Source organism: Pseudopipra pipra, chromosome 4 (assembly GCF_036250125.1).
Source record: "Pseudopipra pipra isolate bDixPip1 chromosome 4, bDixPip1.hap1, whole genome shotgun sequence".
NCBI lineage: Eukaryota > Metazoa > Chordata > Aves > Passeriformes > Pipridae > Pseudopipra > Pseudopipra pipra.
The window spans coordinates 20,058,264-20,080,405 of record NC_087552.1 but is presented as its reverse complement, the minus strand read 5'-3'; the positions used below and the strand labels follow the sequence as shown (position 1 = coordinate 20,080,405).

General features: G+C 40.3%; 1 long non-coding RNA gene across 1 annotated transcript in view; it reads right to left on the bottom strand.

The window, feature by feature from the left end:
- Nucleotides 1–22,142, bottom strand: part of LOC135412887 (uncharacterized) — a 404,646-nt gene that overhangs the window by 299,359 nt on the left and 83,145 nt on the right. The window contains exon 6 of the long non-coding RNA XR_010430007.1: nt 20,160–20,317. This is a non-coding gene — a long non-coding RNA (uncharacterized LOC135412887). The remainder of the gene's footprint in view (nt 1–20,159; nt 20,318–22,142) is intronic.

The following is a 22,142-nucleotide window of genomic DNA, read 5'->3' as shown; positions in this document are numbered from 1 at the left end:
CATCAGAGCCTGTATTGTGCATTTTAGAAAAAGCTTCCCCACAAAGGAATTTTCCCCCCTACTTTGCCAACATGAGCGTAGCCAGCCAAATGTTCAATCTCATTTTGAAAAGCCTGACATCTGACCCTGTTGAAAATTTAACAGTTTTTTTTCTTCCAAGTTATGCTGAGCTGCATAATAGAAGGGACGTTGTCAAAAGTTGCCATAGAAATGGGTAAAGAAAGCAAAAAATATTACAAAGAAAGATAACAGATGACACTGGGGTACGTGAGGTCATAAAACCCCTTCCCCCATCCTGCTGAGCAGGACGAAGTGACCTAAGCCCCTACAGGACTGAGGCAACTTAGAGAAATACAGAATAAACATCTGAAAATCCCCGAAATGCAAGAAGTGAGTTTGCCAGCTTCAGCAAGCAGATCAACACTGCAAATATTCCCAGATCCATCTTCCTTGAGTTAGGCTTCCCAGTCTAGAATTCAGTTCCCTCAAAGAACATTAGCTGTGATTTACCTGCCTGAAATACACCTATTTCCCTTGGTATAAATGGGCTTCAAAGGTATTTTTCTTGTTCAAGTGAGCAGACCAAATTTCTGTGAGCTTGCTACACATGGAGATTGGAGAGTTCCTTCTCTAGTCAGCCAGGCCTAACTTTATGTTGACCATAAAATTTTGAAATCATTCCTCCCCAGGCAATTGCTACAGGTTAATTACTTAACACAGAAATTATTTCTAAGCTGTTCTGCAGGTGACTTTTTGCAGATGATTCAAGTCATTCCTGCATTCACAAAACTTCTTGGCACTGGGAAATTCATCTTCCTTCAAGTCACCAAATCCACAGGACAAACCTCTCATTTCCTTTTTGTGCTGTGCTGGGACCACTGCAGTCCACCTTTCTTTAAAACTCCCAAGGAATGTCTTAGTCTTCTAGAGATATGAAGAGAAAGAAGGTGTTTTCTGAGAGTAAATATGACTTGTAGGCAGGCATATGGCCTGACAGATGATTTCAGTTGTGGTGGAAGGAGTGTGGAAGGCTTATGGCCGAAGAAGGAACAGTCTACAGAAGCTCTGAGTTTCATCACAGCATTTCTCAACAACTGTGAGGGGTACCTAGCACACCAGCAGGACTTCGTGTTTTCAATGTCAGATTAAAATAGAGAAACACTCCATCAAACCAATGACAACAGATCTTAGGAATGAAATTGGAAGAAGTGACTGGGTTTCGGCCTTTTTGTGTGCAAAAATGTCTGGGTCTGCACTTAAGGCAGCATGGGGGATGAGATAGAGGAGGACTAGCCATTGAACAGTGGACACTGTAGGTCCTGAGACAGGGAATACCAGCAGAAGACATGAAACTGTAACATGATTAGCTAGACTGGCCTATCTGCTACTGCAGGGACAGGCCAACCAGGCTACAATTTCAACATAACCATCTAGTATGGCCCAAATGATGGATCAATATAAATGTCCTCTCACTTGGGATAAAAAAAGTAAAAATGAAAAAGGACCACCCTTAGCACTTTCCATTTGCACTGCTATTAGGAGCAAATAAGCATATATCATAGCAGCATTAGGTGCCTAGCATTCAGGTTAGCCATGGAAGGAGCAAGGGTTCAGCGGTCACTTGTATATGCTCCTTACCTCCCTTTCTAGTTTTTTTGCCATTTTCCAGTTATTAGATTCTGTGCCCTACTACATTTCAGAAAAAGTATTAAGCTATTCCAAATTTAACTTGAAAATTAAAGCAAAGTAAAATGACACTGAGAAATCCTAAGTACTTTTGCTCCCAAATGTATTTCTCACAAGCAGATTTTACTGACTTAAGTACTGTATGCATGAATTCTGGCTATGTGATTTAATAAATGCCCCATAGATTGGTTTCAGTTTGTTTGTTTTCCTCCTAAAGGACTGCGCTGCCACTGCCTTCAGTTGAAGAGGATTTCAGCAATTCCAGTGCAGGGCTAACTCTAAAGCTGTTTTTTGCTGATAGCAGAAGATCTGTAGTCCTCCTTATGCTCACCTGTAATTCAGATGAATGTCCTGTGCTCCTAGATAAGCACAAAGTAAAGCATTTTCTATCAAAGAATGCTTTTGGGGAAAAAATGGTGATCTGGTAATATTACAGTATTTTTTTTGGAGAAAGAACCTTTCTGTTTGCCTTCACTTTTTTTTTCTTATGCCAGAGTGGGTCTAGGGAGGGAACAAGGTGCAAGATGGTAACAATCTAGACATCACAGGTTGGCATGGTGGGTTGGGTCTGAGGTTTTTTTTGTTGTTTTGTTTCCTTAGACAAATACTTCTATCATTCAATTCCAAGTGACTGTTCCTTTCCAAAAGTTCCTTTACATCTTACATTAAAATGTCTTAAAACTTCAGCTAAATACCAAAAAAATAATAGCAATTTAAAAAAAAAAAAAAAAAGAAGGGAAAAATTTACTCTAAAATATTTTAGTTGACTAAAACTTGGTATTCTCTGTCTATTTGGTATCAACCTGAAACGGAGTTTTTCTTTTTATTCCTGAGTACATAGGGACTGATGTGTCTCTACCCTTCTGTTGTGTGTCTACCTATTTCCAAGCAGAATTGATTAAACGACCCACAGGATCACAACTGAATTAACGGGCTCTGTCAAAATATGAGGAGATTCATTACCCCGTTGGTAATTAGTTGCACATTTTTTCATCTTTCCTGTTTAATGTGAGAACAAGACAGGACCTGCAACAGACATCTGTCTAAGCTGAACCTGCCACAATAAATGTCCAGAGCTAAATGTAAAAGAGAGCTTATGAACAAAGCATCTTGTTTTGAGTCACTGAGAGGTCCTAGTAACAGGCTGCTATCATGCCAATTCCTTTAAGCTGCATCTGACATCTCTCTCTTGTCTAAACCACTGAGATTTTCAGGGACAAAAAAATGATGGACAATCAAGAATAAAAATGCTGAATCAGAAGCTTCAGTAGTACTTTCATAGTCATACAGCAAGGCTGAGCTTTAAAAGACAAAAGTCTGTCAGCAGAGAAAAACAAACAATACCCTCTGAATTTTTAGGGAAAGCTAATGAAAGTGAGAAAGATCTTGCACACAGGAGAGGGAGCACATGGGTGTTCAGCAGGAAGACGATGAGCCAGTCTCAGTTGAGTGGAAAACATTTCACTGCCTGCATTTGGCACTGAAACTTTAGTATATTTGACAGGTCATTTTTACCAGATTTCCTCAAATAAGGGTCAAACTATTTTAATTTCTTTTTTGTGAATACACAAGCATGAGTGCACACGACTGTTTCCATGTGTTGCATTCAAGATATGCTTAACAGAAGTTTCTAAAAACATCTGTAGAAAACAGGACTGAAAAGCAAAAATATTTGCTCAAGAAACAAAGTGCTGAGAAATTTCAGTCTACAGCGGGAACATCAGTATTAATTTGGGAAAGGCAATAGATGTAATTTTGGTGAAGGCAAGAAAAATTTATATCACCATCATCTGTGTAAGGTTTCTGCTGTGCACAACAGATGTACACCAAATCCTTTTGTCCCAAAGTTAAAATTCACAAAATTGCACATGCCTCCCCTTAAACTGCAGCTGCAGATAGAGACTAAGAAATACCTAAATCCAGACAGCAGCAGTTACTTATGGGTGATTGATTCCCAGCCCTACATTTGCTTTAGACGCAGATCAGCATAATCCAGGTGAGCAGAAAGGAAGCACAAGATGGAAAATTCCCAACTTTTTGTTCAGAGAGATATGTCCTACCTGTCATTGGGTAGGCAGCCCACAATCCTCTCCCTAAAGGGATTGAGGAGTGCAGTCCTGCTGCCTTGCAGGGAGCCTCATGCTCTCAAATCTCCTGAGCACTTTGGAAAAAATCACCTACAGAAACATTAAGCCTTTGCTTTTAAAACTTCTTCTTAAGAGATCTGAAGGCTCACTTCCTATTAATTTTAATTCATTTCAAAATCTCTGGAAAGCCAGCAAACCTGGTTCCCAAGAGATCCTCCGAGTGGGGACAACTTTGCACACACAGCCATCTCTGAAAGCAATTTGTCAGCTGCCACAGATGTGCAGGATGTACCCATGCTGCCATGACCAGCTTGGCTTCAGAGAGACCTCTGGTGCTGCAAGAACAACAGAAGTTACCTAATATTGAATATTTTAGATTATCTCATCAGTTAACTAATGACTAATGGGAGATAAGCCTTTTGGCATTTTTCCTCCAGTTGTGAGCACTGAACTCTTGGGAAACTGATGCTGGGATATCTCAGAAATGGTTCTTCCCAATACTGTGCTGCAGCATCCCCTCAGGTAAATGTACAGCCACCCTCACCTTCACACTGATGGTACAACTGTACCCTGCAGTGTCACCCTTAACAGCACAGCTTGATACAGCCCCTAACAGACTGATTCAAGCTCTGGGAGCAATACAGCTGCCCTGTTATAAATCCACCACCCCCAGAGTGGGAGCTTGACCCGCACTGAGCCTTCAGGCCTCGCTGCAAAACCATGTTAACACATAACCCTGCTCCCATATCCATCTGAGGGGCAGGGGTTATTAAGGGAGACCAAAGTCATGCTCTACTGAGAGGAAAAAGTCCATCCCGCTTATCAAAAAACCAGTGCAGTCCCACAAGTCAAAGTGCAGCCCCAGAGGCAAGACAAAAATGTCTACACATCTGCCTTGATAATGGGTCCAACACCATTTCTAGGATTATGGATAACCACTCTCCATGGTGCTGTTATATGGAGAGAACAGCATGCTTCAAGGAGACTCACAGAAAACATTACAGAAAATATAGAACTTAATAAAAACAAGGTCAAGAATTTTGGTAGCCAATAACCCAACTGCAGTCAAATTCACAAAAATAATTTTTGATGCTTTACATGTATGAAGAAAATAAACAAATATTCAGTAAACGTAGTAGCTGAGAAGCAAGGCTCAAACATCTAAATACTTGCCAAACTGTGAAATAAGTTACCCTTTAACCTTTGTCTCTATTTTATATGCTTTATAGCTATAATTTGTAGCAGAGATAGATGTATCTGTCCTAGTTGTTGCTTGAAACATAGCATTATCACTACATAAAATACATTTGAAAGGAGTCAATTAAGATTTTTTAGAAACCATGCCCCAAAACTAAAGCCAGCTAAACATCTTCTGTTATAGACTCCTCCAAGCTGAGGAATTTTGTTGCCTAGGCAACCTGCTCACAGTGTATCTGTTCAGCCCATGCTCACTGTTTTAAATAGAAATACCATCCATTTAATGCACAGCTGATTTTTAGCAAAAGGTATATATGTGTAATACATACAGACTGTGTATTTGTTTTGCATTAAGAAGCTGATTTGCTCATGCAGTACTCGCAGAGGCTCATATGAAGTGTAAATCTAAGGACGAGTGAATAAAAATGTAACGGCGCTGAAATAGCAGTAAAGCCTCATTAGCAGGGTGGGATTGTCAGCTGCATGGAGAGCCTGGCATGTATGAGATGGTCCTGCTGATCTCATCACAGAGATGTGAGGAATAATTGAGCAGAGCTAGAGGGAGTGTATACAGCTATTTTGCTTTGCTTCATTATATCCAATTAGAAACTGGTCAAGCAAGTGAATCAAATGACTTTATGATGCCACTTGAAGAGATACTGGCTAAAGACAGAATCATGCAGGTATGTGAAAAGATTTCCCCATAAAAACACTCCTCTAATTCCATACCTAATGTTTTCTTCAAGAGTCAGTAGTGCTAGCAAACGGTGTGGTGTTACACATTATTGGATCCCTTGGCAGGAAACACCCTGGCAGTGGCCAAGCACAGAAGAACCTAGGAGGTGTTCAGTGTAAGGCTCAGTACCTTCTGTATAGCTGGGTATGGCACGTGAAGATTTCTGTGAAGATATTAAAATTTCCTGGGCAAAGCTGCCCAAAAGATGTAGAGTGTTGCATTACCAGAAAAAAAAAAAAAAACCAACCAAAAAACTTTCTGAAGAAGTTGGAACAGAGGGACTACAAGACCTCAGAGAAGAGGTTGGGCTGTAAGTAATCACAATGACCAGTGGGACTTGTATTGATGGGCACTGCCTACATTGAAAAAACGGGCACTGGAACAGTCAAGCTGACAAGGGAGAATCAACTTTTGTGTGAGTTTCTGCTTATCAGAGACATGATCTTTACAAAGGTATCACTTAGTGAAGCGATGCCAAACTATCTGCTTCTCAGATGGCATGTTACCTCTTTAGCCCATTGAATCATTACCAAATCCCTTGTACTGCCTTTGCAAGGAGAGACTTTCCACATGAAGATAGAGAGAAATGGTTGGTACTGAGACAGGAGAAAATCCTTAACCTAACTCTGCCTGGCAAGGTTTTTAAATGGCAAACTCTGCTTTTGTATAGCTTAAGTTAGTTGTGGGAAGCCTTGTGTGTCTTACAAGATGTCAAAAGACTCAAGGTTGTTCTAGGTGGTATATGGGACAAACTTCAGAGATGGTATCTCTGTGTGAGCATCAGTTAAATGCTGTGTAATACATCACAAGAGTGGTGACATTCCAGAAATACTTACATTTTTCCGGTTACTTTTATGTACTGTTATATGTTTGATGCCTAATACTTGGATAATGCACAGTAGTTGCACATGTGTAAGTGGGCAGGCTTAGCTGCAAGCATAGTTCCAGCAATTAAGTTGTTTCCCCAAATCTATAAATTCTACTTCAGAGTTGTTTGGGTGACAGTGCACCATTGATTCTACCTTCTACAGAAAGCTTGCAAAGCAAATCAATAGGACTGTACATTTGGAGGTCCCTGATGCAAAAAAAAAAAATATACCTGCCATAAATACTACTATGCTAAGATAACAGTTTGTTTTGGAACAAGATTATGCTAAGACATTGAATTAATTGACCTGATTTATTGCCACTTGAAAAAGGTTATAAATTATGTTGACCTCAGCTTTTGTGTCCACAAATATCACTACCTAACCGTCTTTATTTTCCTTCTTGTAATTTTTTATTTGTTTAAAAGCCTTATTTGCTTATAAACCCCATGCATTTACAATAATTCTCCCATCCTGCACGGCAGGTAAGGAGCATAGAAACAAGGAATACTGAGAAATTTAGCAGAGGTAAGTGGCTAATTAGATTATGACATAGGCATTGGTTAGGTAATTTATGATCCTCAGAGTGCAGATATGCAAACAGTTCCTTTCAAATAAAGGAGATTTAACTTTCATTCTTCCTTTGATCTGAACTGAATTCTTTCACAGATTATTGAATCTTGTAGGGAGATGGAGGTTCTGACCTCTGTTTATTTATTCCATTTTGCTATTTAACTTCAGTTTACTAGAAGAAACAAGGACAAGGCTGTGACAGTTCACAGAGATGCAATTTGTCTATTGAACTTAGCTTGGCATCTGTTAGACACACAAAGAAACAAAAGAAACTGCATAAATATTCATCAGCAAAGAAGTCAACCACGATGCAGGATTTGAAGCATTATATGTTATTTTTATAATGATAATAGTGATTCATCAGCCCTAATGATACCTCAGTACATTGCCTGACTGATCTTTTACTCGTGTGAGTATAATTTATTTTTCCATTTTATGTCCTGCCTATCATTTGTTCCCAAAATAAGGAAGCAGATTTACATAATAGAATTCTACTTGGTAGTACTGGACAGGTTGGAGGTTTTTCTTTCAGATAGTGACAGTGGTATCAGCTCGTTCTTCCCTTTGCATTTCATTTGAATAAAACCTATAATGTGACAAGTAGAAGATGGCACTGCCTTACAAACAGCTAATTGGGGGAGGAATTATGGTGTAGGCATGAGGTAGCAGGGACTGAGCTTTGAAATCTATCATCACCTCTTGAGAAAAAAATACTTTTTCAGCCTTGCTTCAAAAGCTAGCTTTCTTTGTCAATTCTGTTTATGCTTATAAATGAATCTTTTAATGACTTGTTTTTCTGGATGTCTGCCAGAACACAGAGAAAAACTATCCTGTCTTACAAAAAGGCAGAGTTCAACTTAACACCTTACTACTACAGCTATTGCAGCTGGGATTTTTAACACACTGAAGAAAGTCATATTTTTAAAAGTGCAGTAGAGTCCTCAGTCTGACTTTCAATAGGTGCCTAAATCACTCAGGGTCTTTTTCATGTATGCCTGAAAGCCCCTGAAAGCTGATGGGGAAGGATAGGTCATTCTTCTAGACACAAGGAAAATTCTGACCTGAGCTCATAAATGTACAAATATTCTACAATGCATCACAAAATTGCCTACAAATCATCTGAGTTCCATTTAAAATGTGAACTGAAGGCTTGCTTGATTTGTTGGAAGAAGGTAAAGGGAGAAATACACAAATGCCTTGTTGCACTCAAAGGATTGCAAAAAGACTGGGACAGATTTTATTCTAAAGAAATAAAAAAAAAAAAAGTGGAGATATTACTTGAAACCACCGAATATGCAAGAAAAGACTCTTCAAGACAAGCTGCAAGGGGTGAGTGAAGATGACAACTGGAGCACCAAAAGGTCTGCAAAGAGCTGAGATACAGCTACAGTCTGACCCTGCCAGGCTCTGGTAACCTCTGGAAACTCCAGACCTGAGAGCAGATAATGTATTGAATTGTGCTCACTGGGAGGACAGCCGAACACAGGAGCAAGGGCTCAGAGGGGCTGCAGAATCTCAGACCTCAGGGGCTTTCAAGTCCCAAGTGGACAAAGCCTGAAGCAAACGTGTCTGGAAGCAGTGCTGGCCTTGCCCTGAGTGGAAGCTCGACCTCTCCCTCCAGCCTTAGGCTTTCTAAAGGTTCACAGCACACAAGTCAGCAACAGAGAAACCTGGTATATTTACAATATGGGCTGAGTGATTTCGGCATCACTGTAAAACACCACTTATTCTTGCAGAAAATAAATGAGATTTTGATGAACTGTGCTGTCAAGGTATGTTCATTTCAAGTCTCTTGGGATATGTTTTCCCTAACAGTCTTGTCCTGCCAAACTCACTCCCTCAAAACTCATTCTTTACAGTCTTGTGGTTCTCCTCAAGGTACATTCAGCAGCACTGGAGGTCACAGGGGTCCCTAGCAAACACCCTCCTTGTGGCTGTGGCTCCTTTCACCTGTTCTTTGCTGAGCTCTGACTGGGACGGAGTACATTGTTCTGCACTGAATGGAGCATCTTGCATAAATAATACACATCCCTTTCCCTCTGCTCATTTCAGAAAACATTTTTGCTTATTGCCTGCTTGGTTAGGAACCATGAAACCAAACAAAGTAGGTCTGGGAGGCACCTCATGGGATCACCTCATCCATTACCCCTTCCCTAAGGCCGACAGAGTTAATAACGGAACAACAAGCTTGCAAACTCCAGCTGCCAGGCTTTGAAAGTTTGGCTTCTCCTAAAGAAGTACATTGCTCTTGTCAACATGGGACAATCTGCATGTGCTTGCTGATGTGTGCACAGATTAATTTTAAAGCGTACATTGTGCCCAGACGGCCCACTGCTACCATTACATGCATCAGTAAGTTTCATATTATGCAACTACCAGCACTTATGTTCAAAGAAAGCGCTTTTTGCTCCTGACAAAAGGTAGTTGCTCTGGTCTCATTAAAAGACAAAAGCAACGAAAGATAGGTCCTTTTGAAGCATCATCTTCTGCCTATTCTCTTAGAAAGCATCTATTATATTGAGGAATGCATGGGTAATTTTCTGCACCTCTCTTTCATGTAGCACAGCTGATTTCTAAGGCATCTCTTCATTGGATTTGACTGCTCACTGAGTGTTAGCCATCATCAAATACTCCTTCCATTGCAGTTTCTCTGTAGGTCATTTCCCTGAAGACATATCCATACAGGAAAAAAACTGTTGTCTTTTCTCTCTTCCTTGTTTCATTTAGCACTAATTTATGGTCATTTCTGCCTCTGTAAAGCTGGATTTAGGAACATTATGTAACAAGGAGCCCAGATACCTGAGCATGATGTTTTTCCTCCCTAGAAGGTTCTGTGTATTAAGTCTGGTCCCAGGAGAGTTAGAGCAGTCACAAAACTGTTCTAAACCAGAACATGGACACCAAAGTCCTGTGGTATATCAGCAGCTAAAGCAGTCTGACAGGCAATCTGCAATACCTGCAACACAAGGAGCCTGAGGAACTTAATTCAGGTACCTTTACACAGGGTCATGCATCAGCTCTGAGACAGATTAGCAGAGTAACCTCAGGCTTTTAGCTGGTCCAGCCTACAACTGGACTAGAGTAGACATGAGCTGTGTGGCTCTTAAAGAATGCCTGCCTGTTCCTTGTAACTCACTGTGTCCCAAAACTTATAGATAATGTACTTGACACTGAGGTGGGCAAACCATGGCCATCATTTCAGCTAATGGAGAGCACTCTCAGTGATCGAGGAGGCTTTGGGCACAGCAGCATCCCTGAACCCACAGTTCAGCTGCAATGTACTTTGGAACCTTTCCAGCCATATCTGACTCTGTTGAGGTGGCTGATTAGTCCTGTGTCCCTGACATTTCCAGCACATAACACTGATCAGTTCTTCCACGCTTTTTAAAGTTTGCAAAATTTTTGTGCAGTTGCTCTCACCTGTTTTGAATTCTGGTGAAAACAGTGGCTTCTCTTTTTTCTTATTACAAATAATGATGGTTTGCTGACTCCTAACACACTGAAAACTTTTTACTACAGATGAAAGTTTGCTTTGAAAACATCCATCCAAATAAAAATCTCAGCACATCTAACACATTATACTATTCCACAGTTTTAAATGCCCAGTCTCAGACTGTCAATCAATAGAAATTTTCTTGCAGGACTGTTCTACAAAAATTGAGGGATAGTGGAAAGTATGGAGAAATACAAAGGGTACAAGAAGAAAACCCCTGATAATATACATAAAGGCAATGTTAGCTTCCATTGTAAATGAAGGATACTCCTTATTTACCAGTGAATGCCACCCTCCTATCTTTTCCTCATCAGATTAGACTGCGAAACTGTGCTTTATGGGATAATCTTCAACCCTGGCCTAATGTGTAGGAAGGTCTAAGATCTAAATTTCATAACAGAGCTGTATTATGCCAAGATGTGATCAGAATCTGCAAACGTTCTCTACAGAAACTTTCCTCAAACAAGAAATCATGATTTCTCTCAGTATTTCAATCAGTAAAATCTTTCACACAAGTACAGCTTAAGAAGAGTATATAGAAATGACATAAAGTATACACAGAAATAGCCCAAATAGCAAAATCCTTATCATTTCCATGGAAATGTTGGCAATTTATCAGAAAAATCCTGCATTTTACTGAATCCTATCTGCTCTTTGTGTGAGCTGATAAGTATGATTTTAGCAGGTGCGTCATTCTGTGTGAGAGCATTTCATTGCCAGAGCTTTTTACTCCTGTGTCTACATTATTTTTTGAGCCACATGCCTTCTTTCGTATCATTCTATCAAATGATATTTTTTTTAAATCCCCATTTAAAAAAAAAAAAAGTTAAAATTTTAACTTATAAACAAAGAAGCTACAGAGACCACTGTTATATCTGCAGTAAGTTTCTTTCATGGATACTTAAGGTTAACTTTAAAGTCTATAAGCTAGGCTTAGACTATAGGTTCAAGCACGTGATGGAAAAATAACTTCTAGCAGTATTCACCGTCAGCACATGACCAGCCTTGAAAGCAGTAAGGATGCAATGGAAAGGCTCACAGACAACAAAGCAAAGATCAACACTTTGATGAAAAAGTTAATACACATTCCTTCCACAGATTCTGTATATAAGATGTAAATTGAGAGCTACTCCGTGAACCTGAGAAGAAAATTTATACTGCTCTATCTGGAAGCAAAGATTTATTTTGGTGCTGATAGTGGAAGTTTTTGTAATAGCTTCTAGCTGACTGAGACGTAAGAAAATAGTATTTTCTTTGGGCTTTGCTGCAGTTGAAGTAACTGCATGTTGTATACACAGACTTCATTTTATTTAGATGAACAGGGTGTGTGCCGCATTGTCTCCCTTCCTTTCTTAACCCACTCCCCACATTACAAGGTGATGTAAATTCAGTCACATCCTTGATTCCTGTGGACAGAATACTGCAAACATGGAGGTGTGAGACAATATAAAATGAAGGTGTGAGTGATACAGTAATAAATGAAAGACAGGGCATTGCAGAGGCACAATTTGTCTGGAAAGAGATTAAAAGAGGAACAGAAGCTGCCTTCCTTTGCAGTCTTCCATGGCAGGAATACTTAAATAGTCAGCTGTGAACAATATTGTGATTTGGAAGTGCAACACCTAATGAAAAAGGAGACTGAACAGAAGCAATGTCGTTAGTGAAGGAGTACTGAGCAAGTTATAGGGTTCCTCTTGTCTTGTGACCAGTCAGTGAAGTTGTGAACAAGAACCTGCTCAGCCCTACTGTTAAATATGTGATTTTGTTACTGTGTGCTATTTTAACCTAGGGAAACTTGATGCTGCATTAGCAGTGTGCCTTTTAGGACTAGAACAGCCTTGCTCCAGTTATATCATAAAGGTATGTTTTTTCAGAAGTAGCAAAATCTAATTTGTCACAAAATTCAATAGGAATGTGAGTCTAGTTCCTGTAAAACATCTTGGGAAATTCTCCTTAGTAAAAATGCAATCCAGCCTAATCCTCAGCAACAACACAAATCCCATGCTCTGCAATACTTTTGATTTCTGGACAGTTTCTCTGGGCCTGAGCTAAAGGAATGACAACAAGAATCTTTCCGCTGATTTGACTGAAATCTTTCTCCAGCCCTGGAATCAGTTCCCAGAGGACTACCTAGAATAAACACAGCATTTTGCTGCACTGTAAAATACAGAAATCTCCAGTCAGATGAGAAATTCCATCAAGATCTCGTGGTGATCTCTGAGACTCATGTGCAGTGCTCAGCACTTAAGAGAATTTAAAAAAAATCCAGCCACTGTGCAGAGAATAAATAAGGATCTACAAGCTTTGATGAAAAAGGGGAGTAGGGAATTATCTAGGCATTAGCTGGAATATGTAGAAACATTTGCAACGTACATTATGCCAGAATCATCTACAGGGGTGAGCTCCTGCGAAATAGTTAAACTATTGTATCTGAACCACTTAGATGGCTCTGAAAAAGTGTCACCTATCATGCATAAATAACAATTGGAAGCCCTGTGGAGTCATTGTAAAGAGGTAGCCATAGTGTGTTCTCAAATTAAACATATTGTGTTGATTTAAGGCACTCATTGCACAGCAATTAACCTAGGAGGTTATCAGCAGTGATTTGCTCTGATACCCTATCATGCAGAATTGCATGTTGCTCCACAGAACAGTACCAAAGCATCCCTTATGCACTATCAAATAGACTTAACACCAGAAAAAACAAATCCCAAAGTTATTTTCCACAGTGGGGGAAAAACTCATCCCACACCTTTTATTTTCCTGAGGAATTAGGTTTAAAAGAATATCATCAGCACTGGACAAGAAAACTATCAGGCAGAAAGGTAGTTGTAACTGGACTGAAATAGAAATTATTAGAGGGACTGGAAGACAGAATGGGACTCGTCAACTGGAAACGAAGAGAAGAGAGAACTGTACTTGGATAAGTAGTTCAACCTCACTGTTCACTCTTCAATATTCTGCATGACCATCTGGAAATTCCTCTGTGGTAATTCCTTTTTAGCAGTTCTATAATCGCATCCAAATTTGTCATTTTGTTTAAGGATTAAAAGAAATGTTTTGCCTCTGCCAGCCCCATCTGCGCCTGTGTACATGCAGACCACATACAGGCAAAGCATGTTCAAAGCCTGGGGACAGTCATACTAGACTGCCAAAGCCAAGGGAAACTATCCTTGAGAGTCTGTTTGTTGTACCTACAATCTCTTACCAGAATCTTTCCATATTAACAGTGTTTTATTTTCAGGAAAACGGCCCTCAACATCAGAGAATCCAAAGTGTTGGAGAGACCCTTGAGATAATCCAAGCCATAGGCAAAACAAGTCCTTTCTGTTATCCTGAGGGTGCTTTACCTCAAGAAAAGACTTGAGGTAGCTTGGTGGAGATCTCCAGTCAGGCAGAATTCTCCAAGAACTATTGGAGCCTTACTGGTAGAATATTTTCCTAACACTTAGCTTGAAGTTTTGGATTTTTTTTGCTCTGCAATTGGAGTCTCACTGCTTTGTCTTGTATCCACCCTGAGCAAGGAAAGCAGATTTATTGCCTTTCTCGCTGCAGCAACCTTTTATTTATTTGGAGAGATATCCTCCATCATGTTCTCTTCTTTACACTAAATAATTCAATTTATTCTCTCTGCCAACCTAAATAAGTTCTTTCCTTACAGTAAAAAAATCCCAAATTTTGCAAAATGTCTTGTTTTTAAGTGTCTCAATTAAATAAAAAAATATGGACATGAGGAGCAATTTTAAACTGAAAGTTCAGATATTTCAGCCAACAAAATTTTGAAATTCAGTGTCTCAGATAATTTCAGTGCCTCAAATAAAATTTCAGGTATTTTTACTGCACTGAAAGAACTAAGAGTATGTGCCCACAAAACATTCTGGTATCAACAGATCTATAGCATTTTTCACAAAGATGTTTGCTATGAAAGGTTCTCTCAGCTCTGTCACTTATCACTTTGACCCAAACTGAATAAAGCTCTTAAGAACATGCTTAACTTCAAAAGTGTGAGCAGCCCCACCACAAACAAAATCCAACTTAGAAATAAAGTGTTTCCTTAAAATTCTTTGTCCAAGAAGCCAATGCTTGCAGTTATAAATGATCCCTGTTGTGGAACCTTCACGCCTTAAAACTGTGTCCATCATTTGAGGGATGATTTCCTTAAAAATATGTATTTAAGCATTTTTAAGAAGTACTGTCCAGCAAACCAGCAAGAGGCAAGGGATGTGTCTTACACTGAACTATGTGTGGAGTTGATGTTAATGCTAACACAAGCTGGAAAGGACACAGGGGTATCTTGACAGTCCAGTGGTGACAGCTGTGCTGAATAACTCTGGATAGCCTCTGAAATTTGATAGAAATAGATTCATAGTGCTTATTCTGTGAAGACCTTCATGGTCACTGAAGAAGACAAGGCATCTCCAAAAGGGAATGAACTGTAGGTGGGCAATTGGAAGAACCATTCACTCTCCTAAGCCAACTACACTTTCTAACTCAAGACATCTGGGAAATAGCAGGATGAATCTAGGGGTGTCGTTATCTTTTGGAATTTTTGTTTGTCCTTAGTGGTACTCAAAGAAGGACTACTGTAGAAGATTTCCTTCTATACTAGAAAGAAGCAAAGTCTTTTCGTGGAGTGTAATAGCTTGCACACAGGAGGATTATATCATATTGCATTATATCAAACCTGTACTTACCCACTGACTTCGGGGGTTAATCAGCAAGAGAACACCAGTATTTTCAAGGGGGGAAGCAGGGTGGTGTGGGCATTATACCACTCTCCCCTCCAATTACTTATTGAGGCTGCAGTTACAGTGTGTGAAATGGATGGATTATAATAGACTTTCCTTCTATTACTGCCGGGTCCTGATGCACACACTCCTCCACTTCATAACAAGCAGCACTGGCAATTATGTGCGTCAGATTTTTGTTAAAAATGTCACACATATATCTTCTGTCCCAATATTTCCCTAATTTATCTGATACTAACTTTGCTGCTTTCATAGTTCACTCCTAACCACTCTAATTAAACTTATTGAGTGCTTCAGAGGAAGGATGTGTAGGGAATGGGAATGTTTTTTACCTTACTTCTATCTCCGAACTCTGTGAACAGCTGCTTCTTGGAAATAAACTTACCCTTTTAATTACTTGCATAAAATTTAGGTCAGGTATGGCCTAGAGATATTAGTTAACTGTGTAACAGCAGATGCTTGGGGAATCTGTATTCATGGGATCCCACAGTCAAGTGGGACATGCTGGGAGGCTGTATGGTAGGAACTCAACGTAGATATCTAGGCTGCTATAGGCTTGTCAGAAGCTACAAAACCTACCCAAGGATTTGGAACTTCTCTGAGGATCAGCTTAGACCAAGCCATACTTTGTCATGGGTAGACAGGAGGACCAAATACAAACTATATTTTCTGGTCTCATGTCCCTTTCCTTCTGTCTTCTCAGGAAGTTCTGATGAATGTTCCACTTTCATCAACATAAGCACTGTTTCTTTGCCTCTTCCTCCCAGTCAAAGTGCCATCCCACCTGGGAATACCTCTGTGCCACCTCCATAATTGGATGCACTTCAGGTTTGCTACCTGAGCCAGCTACCAGCACCCTCCAGGAGCATGGGTCAGAACAGATGGGCTGTCCTGGCGTGGCAGAGCTGGGCCACAGCATTGGACAGCACACAGGGGGACAGCACAGCCCTCAGTTCCCAATTAGACATTACTAAAATACATGGTGACAAGACATATTAGTACTTTGATAGATAAACTGTTATGAGAGAAAAAAAAGATTAGCCAAAGATGGGAAGTAGGGAGAAGAAAAACCTTTCACTTCGAAATGTAAAGTCCAAAGCAGAAATAATGTATTTCAATGATCATATATCCCAGTTTAAAGCTAATGTATCCTCCATGAAAGACTTGGGGCTTAATACTGAGCTATATTGTTTCATATTCTTTGACATAATAAAATACATATCTTTATGTATGGCTGTAAAACGGCATTATTTTTAAAAGTTGTTTCATTGAAGTGGTTGACCTTTTTATGATTCATGCATACATTTCTTATACAAAAGTAGAAAAACTGACTGTAAACCACTTTATGTTAAAGTACATGCTCATTTAAATATTATAAAGTAGATGATTAGAGACCACTATATGATATTTGAGGTTGTAGAGATAAAGAAATGGTTCATAAAAAAAAAAAAAAGAATCTGAACCTTCTACTTAGAATTCTCCTGTTATTTGTTTTCACTTAAATTTGATTTTCTTGTTTTTAATTTTATACACCTGGGTTTTAAAATGTTCAGCAATTATCTGATTTGTAGCTACAACTGTAACATGTTTACTTGTAAAATGTCTTGCAAATTAAGATCATTATTCGTTCTTTTAGATGTTCTCTTAACTTTGCAGCTGAACATTACAGAAGCAGTATTTTTTACATTCCAAATGGCTCTAATGCCAAAGCATTTTGCTGATTTAATGGCTGGTTTTGCAGGATAGAAAAATACTAATAATTCTCAGCAAGCAGAAAATCAACAGCTATCATTTTTCAAATGGGATTTCTATAGCTCTGTCAAGTGTCCCATATTGTAAAAAGGAAAGGCAATTCAATCCTGTGTTTTATTTTGTCTCCAGATACAGGATCTTGATTCACCCTTTCTTTGGAACCCAAAATGCCAAATAATGCAGAGTTCTAAGGTGGCTGAGAGCCTTAAACACAAGACTTAAGTGTCAGGAGTGTCTGAATCAGTTGGGCCCAACTATTCAATAACATATTCAATGCTTAAGAGCTACTATTAAGAGCTATTTAGATGCCTTCCATCAATGTCCAGGGATAGGGCATCCTCTGCTTCTCTGAGACACCAGCTCCAGTGCCTCACGACCCTCACAGTAACTAATTTCTTCCTAATATCCAATCTAACCCTATAGTCTGTCAGTTTAAAGCCATTTCACCTGGTCTTATCGCTACAGGCCCTTGTAGAAAATCCCTCTCCAGCTTTCTTGCAGGCCCCTTTCAGATGCTGAAAGGATATAATCTCAGCTGCCTCTTTCCAAGTTTCTTCTTTCCTTGCCCACAAGTAAGGAAAAAATGGGCTTATGCCCAAAATTTCAGGACAGCCAATACAGTGGAAAATCTCTGTCAAAGTAGATGAGTACCTTCTCCTGGCTTGATTAGCCAAGTAGGTTCCTGATCTGCATCCTCCTCTCTTTATTTCCTCCCTCTTTGGGAGTTTGGCATTGGAAAAGTGCTTGAACAAGTGCTTTGAGATGAGGAACACATTTGCCTTCTCCCTGATGTTCACAATCTGACTGGGGTGCTGTGCACACACCTAACAGCACCAGTCACAGCTCAGCCACTTTGGGTGCAAGAGGACCATGGCCATCAGTCATGTGTGTGCTGGGAGTCCCAGAATTCCAGCTGCCAAGCCTTTTGGCGAGTGTGGTTTTGTTGCTGTTTGCATGGTGACAGTGAGCTGACCGCTAGTTTGGGTGTACCTGCACATGCAGCTGTTGCACCTCTGGATGGCAGTGTACACATTGGCGCAGGGATAGGGACACGGCATGATGCACATCTGAGCCACAGCCGAAAGCACAAAAGTGAGAGCTGTTTGAGCATGAGCTAGATGTGAGCATATCTGCGTGCACAGAGGACATTTTGTAATCCACAGTAAAAAGCAACAGTTAGGTAAAGTAATTTAAGCACAAATTCCCAGCATCTTAATTTTTCAGTCAAGCTTACTTCTGGGTACTTAGGCTGTGATTGTCATTCACTGCACACAGCAGCCACCGCGGCTACTCTGAAAGCAGCACTGAGTAAGGAACGTGTGCACATTACCAGAGTTTCAATGTGGTTGGAGCCCTCACGCCAGAGCCAAAAGGGATCACACAGGCATTTTTCAATACCTGAATAACTGCACATTGAACTCCTCCTGTGACTGTTTAATTCCCAGGGGAAGCTGCAAAGTTACAGTGAACTCAGTACTGCAACAGTTTTGGTTTAGAGAAAGATAATTGGGAATCTTCTGCCTTTTTCTGAATCAAAAAATTTTGAAAGGGGGCTACTATTGAAGAACAGTGGAAATGCTCAGCCAAATCTCAGAGTGCATCCCCCAGTGATCTGCCCCGCTCCAATGTCAGCGCAGACCTGCAAGCTCAGCTTAGCCAACATGCTAAGATGAGGGACAGACTGCTGCACATCATAGCTGTGTCACAGCAATCTGGTAATGTGGAAAGCAGTCAGGACTGGTGAAAATGACCCACATTCCTTTCTCAATTCCCTTGGGTGCCTAGGGGGGTGTTTTGGTTTTTTTTCTGACACCTGTATCAGGTATTGTGCAGCCCTGATGATTTTTTTTCCAAACAAATCTTATCTGTGATTCTCAGAGGTTTTTAAAAGGTCAAAGACAAGGCAGTGAATTCCCTGGAGACTGACAGCGGGGTCCTCACACAACATCTAACTGCAATGACTCCTCAGAGGAAACAAGAGTGATGGCCTGAAGAAAACATGTGGGAGACCACACTGTATGTTGCACTTTCTGTGTTTTGCAGGACAGCTGGAGAGGCCAAGAAAGCTTCAATACACCAAACAGACACAGTGGAGGGGAATGAGGGACAGGCAAACACAAGATGATCTTGCCCAGAAGGTCTCCTATAACTGTGGACACTTCACCAGCCAGGTGTCTTCAGCCTGACTCCCACACATTTGCCTATTCTAGAAACAAAGGCAGTGAAATGCTCGGCACAATCAGACATACACTGAAAAAAAAAAATCCTCTGCTTTTAAATAGTGTTCCTAGTGTAGATTGATGAAATGATCTGTACTCCCCCACCACACCACCTTCTGACATCCATCCATTGGCTTGACAAAGCAGGTAGTCACACACACTCCACATGAATGCACCCGTGGCCAGGTTGCCTTGGAAACCTTCACTGCTACCTAATATTGTTATAATTGGCAAGAAAATATAGGTTTTCTCCAATGATTCGCAGCATGTTTCCATTTTACATAAATGCAAGCTTTCCATCTGCAGTTTTCAGAAGGTTTGCTTTGCTTTCTTCCAAGAAATTTTAGAGACATTTCCTCCCCAGAAAAATTAAACTGTTGTTTAAATGTTAGAAATGCTGTCGTGTCAGCACAGGGGGCCAGACAGCAATTCCAGCTTCCCTGTCTGTCAAGAGGGACTTCTAACATTGAGGAAAAGGAGCCCTGCAGTTCTCTCTACTGCATTTAATTCCTTGCACAGCTCTGGAGTTAGAACAGGTCGGCCCAAGTGCTCCCATGCAACCTTGCTCAGGCTGCATGCTCTCCACATCACCATCTACTATCTACCTGGTCCAGCACAATTACTAGAAACCCTGAGTAGATTTTAATATCTGAATGCTTCCAGTGCAGACTAAGACTGTTACAGGATGTTTCTTCTCACCCAACACAGAGTCTCAAGGGAGTGTCTGGAGAAGAACCTTAGATGTTCACCTAAAGGAGGGCTGCATAAAAGCTACAGGTGTGTCCACATTGCATCTACTTACCAAAAAGAGATAAATGAACTCCTGGTACCGTGATGCAGACAGACCCTAATTTCTGAGCTCCTTTGGAGAGCAGCAGCCCGCAGCTACTTCTCCAGTCCAAGGCCCAGCTTGTGGCAGATGGGAACTGCAAATTCTGATTGTCCGATGGGCAGTTTTGCCTAGAAAAGAGACAGGCAAAAATCAAACACTCTGGAGCACTGCATGTCAATGGGTTCAAAAAGAAATGTCTGGAGGTGGCACTCAAAAAGGGTACAACCTAAGGTAACAGCCTCCAAATGAACAACCCAAACCACTTGGTGGTCATTGAACAGAATGTCTTAAGTCCAGCTGAAATGAAATTTTCCTTGGAAAAGAAAAAATGAACTATTTCTACCTAGCCCAGACCAAATGCTGTACCACTCCATGGTCACTGCAATACCCAGTTTCACCATGGTATAATCCTTTGAGTTTGAAGCCCCACAGCCCCATAAAAAGCTCCTCCAAAAGAAGCTTGGTGACCCCAGGCAAGTCCTGCGGCTTGTGTAGGTGCTTATCTTCAGCTGCAGGAGGCACCCTTTCCCAGGGCTGCTGCCTTAGCCAGGCATACAGCCCAAGCAGTGGCTGCCACAGCAGAGCCAGCAGAGCCCCGGGGTCTCCTCACCCTGTCGTCCTGCTTTGGAAGAAATAGTGAACCCAACTTTAGCTGATAACAAGTTACATGAGGGAGAGAGTTTTGATAAAACTAAAACAATGTAGATCTCTGACTTTCGACTTTACATTGGCAAGTTAAATCTGTAGTAAATCAACTGTAGCAAGACCAGAGAGTATGGCTTTCCCATGTATTTTAGGGGAAAAGACAGGAGTTTCTTTCCTGTGCCTTTGTGGTACAGCTGTTCTGTGTTTTTGGTTACAGCCTCAAACAAATCTCTTGAAACTGAAATGATGGTTTTTAAATGTAAAAGCATTGACTTGTATTTTAGCTAAAAAACCCAAAAAGCTCAAACCAATTCAATTCAACATTTTTAAGATTACATCTGCATGGTTTTTGGACAACATGGTTTGAGCAAATGTGTGCTTTAGTCAAAGGTAATTAAGTGTCTCAATTCAAGCTTCCCCTGACATTTTTTCCCATCTATCTGCACCAAGGCAGTTAAGTTTAGCAGATGCAGTGCTTACCTTAACTCTATTCAAGTGAGTTTTAGACTTATGTTCCAAAAAGAACCCAAAGCCTAATTTTTAAATGCTCAACATACACATTTAGAACTTCAAAAGTTGATCTCAGGGCTTTTGAGGAGATGTGGTAATATGGATACCAGGTTTTGAAAAGAACTAAAAACTATCAGTGAGATACTCAGTTTCCAGCATTTTCACTCTTCAAAACGCCTGAGTATTTGAATTCCAGATTAGCACTGGTGAATTTGGCAAATCTGCCTTGAAAACTTTGGTTTTGGTCAAGCAGAGCTGCTGCAGAACAAAATCAGTTAAACTAGGGGATCTGCATTTGAGATCATGGGAAATTTAGCAAGAAGGATAGATAATAAAATGAACAAAGTAAAGGTTAATAACTCACTAGGTGTCACTCAGTACTCATCCTCTCTAAATATCACCCTATTTATTAGGGTGTCTGCCTAATCCTTCAAAGTCAACATCACATATCCATGCATGTGCTATTCTTGCAAATGCTCTAAAGTATAGTCAGCCCATGCAGATTGAAATAAAAGCAATCTAAATGTACCATCACGTAAAACTTGCACAATTCTTGGCAAAACACCTATTTGGTTCACCCTGCTTTTTAATTTTGATAAATCTCCAAGATTCAAAACTTTGCAAGGAGGAAAAAAAACCTCAAAAGGTAAAACACCGCAGGTGAGAGTTCCCAGGCTTATGAGACTGGAAATTAAACTCTTCTGTGGAAAAACAGGGCACTGCCCCAAATTATTTAGTAGGGTTTTTTTAGACAGAAGGGCTCCTAAATCAAAATCTTCTTTAACACAGACCACCAGT